General features: G+C 39.7%; 1 pseudogene; it reads right to left on the reverse strand.

Moving 5' to 3' along the window:
- Window positions 1-1,138: 1,138 nt before the first annotated feature.
- The window catches only part of LOC137655234 (uncharacterized), a 7,244-nt pseudogene continuing 5,882 nt past the window's right edge, over window positions 1,139-2,500 (reverse strand).

Raw genomic sequence — 2,500 nt, forward strand, 5'->3', positions numbered from 1 at the left:
AATGAGAGGAAGAAAAAAAAATAATAAGATAGAATATTGTGCCCGAGTGTACCCTCAAGCAAGAGAACTCTAACCCAAGACAGTGGAAGACCATGGTACAGAGGCTATGGCACTACCCAAGACTAGAGAACAATGGTTTAATTTTGGAGTGTCCTTCTCCTAGAAGAGCTGCTTACCATAGCTAAAGAGTCTCTTGTACCCTTACCAAGATGAAAGTACACTGAACAAATTGCAGTACAGTAATTAACCCCTTGGGTGAAGAAGTGTTAAGTATCTCATTGTTGTCAGGTGTATGAGGAAAGACGAGAATATGTAAAGAATAGGCCAGACTATTCTGTGTAAGTATAGGCAAAGAAAAAATAAAACGTGACCAGAGAGAGGGATCCAATGCATTATTGTCTGGCCAGTCAAAGGATCCAATACCCCTCTAGTGGTAGTATCTCAACGGGCGGCTTGTACCCTGGCCAACCTACTACGGTGTTCTTGCCTATATTCTGTTGTAATTTCTCAGCTAGTTTCTTTTCTGCATATACTGAAGAAATTTGGCTTCTCTGGTCTCTTATTTCACAAATATCAATAGTAAAGTTTGATATTTGGTATTTTTTCTGTTCAGAGGCATAGGCTCCAATCCTTCCCCAAGCAGAAGTGCTTTTCACAAAAAGAATTGTCACTTGGCATATTTATTCCCAAGGTTAGGAGAATTTGAAGTAAGATTTCATTCCTGACTTAAAATTCTTATAGATAACCATGTGTGTAATCCTTTGTTTCGTATGCCCGTGTATCTCTAAGACCTACAGTTTTCTCTCTATAATTTTCATATGGCTAATTCTCTCTCTCTCTCTCTCTCTCTCTCTCTCTCTCCTCTCTCTCTCTCTCTCTCTCTCTCTCTCTCTCTCTCTCTCTCCTCTCTCTCTCTCTCTCATTTTTATGTATTTTTATTGTACCTCCTAACCTATATATTTATTTCTATATCTCCTCAATTTGCATAAAAATTTTCTTTTATCTTTATATCGAAATAGGATTTAAATAACCTGAAATTTACATCTGATTTCTAGTTTCAAAAAACAGATAGATATGTTTTAGTGTTTATTATCATTGAAGAATTTTATATTAAATAAATTATCAGATTTTTTTGTAGTTATTTGCCATAAGGTCTTCCATGACCTCCTATGAAAGATCCTCCATGTCCTCCGAGAAAAGAGCCGCCATGGATTCCATGCCGCCAACGGACCCTCCATGACCTCCAATGAGAGAGCCTCCATGGATACCATGACCTCCAAAACCGGAACCTCCGTGGAGACCAGCCCCTCCATAACTTGTAGAAGTACCTACAAATCCTCCAATAGCTGGGACGATTGTAACACCATGCCCAAAGCCTCCAACATGTCCAAACCCTCCTCCAAAGCCTCCGCCGTGTCCAAATCCTCCTCCAAGGGCTCCGCCGTGTCCAAACCCTCCTCCAAGACCTCCACCGTGTCCAATACCTCCAACGACGACTCCACCATGACCAAATCCTCCTCCAAGGCCTCCGTGACCTCCAATGATGCCTCCAGTATTGATGCCTCCTCCGTGAACTCCATAGCTTCTGCCGGCCAGGGCACAGGTTGCAAGGAATGAGATACTAAAAGCAATCTTGAATGCAGCCTGCAAAGAAAGTTTAAATAAGTTAAATAACAATCTTGTTTGGAAGTTTTATTTGTGAATACCTTGTTCTTATACTGTTACATATATTATAGATAAATGTTACAAGAGTGTAGAAAGACGATTGAATGACCAAAAATCTGAATACAAACTTTAAACACAGTAAGCAAAAGAAAAGAAACTAATAAAAGAAAATTAGAGATCAGCGTCTCAATTATCAATGTTGAACAGTTATTCCGAAGCCAGAGTTTTTTCTAGTAATTATAAAATTATGAAGATGATTCTACTGTCCTCTCTCTCTCTCTCTCTCCTCTCTCTCTCTCTCTCTCTCCTCTCTCTCTCTCTCTCTCTCTCTCTCTCTCTCTCTCTCTCTTGTAGCAGTTAATGAATCTTAAACATCCCTCCCAAGTTTTCCATAAATGTTTATGCATAAATCAGTGTTACTCCGAGTGGTGTACGCACTTGAGCAATTTTTTTTTCTGAATATATGCGCATTGCCGATCAGCTCTTATATTACATACAAGTCATACGTACCATCAGATGTTAAAGATTGCTTTCATAAATTAGAGAAAACTATAGAAAACAAACGACTACTATTTATCTCCTACCCAACTCTCCACTGCTATGACAATATTAATTTGTTCGGGGGAAAATATGACATAGGTGACCTGTAAAGTAGTTTAAAGGCTTAAAGACCGCTCATGAATGGCAGAGGCAAGGGACAGTGAAATAGCCCTAGCAAGCTGGACAATGCCCAAGAGACTGACCATATATACATATGCTCAGTGCTCAAGTTCACTCTCTAACCAAGCTAGGACCAATGAGGGGCAGGCAATAGCTGCTGATGACTCAGCAGATA

Source organism: Palaemon carinicauda, chromosome 16 (genome assembly GCF_036898095.1).
Source record: "Palaemon carinicauda isolate YSFRI2023 chromosome 16, ASM3689809v2, whole genome shotgun sequence".
NCBI classification, from domain to species: Eukaryota; Metazoa; Arthropoda; class Malacostraca; order Decapoda; family Palaemonidae; genus Palaemon; species Palaemon carinicauda.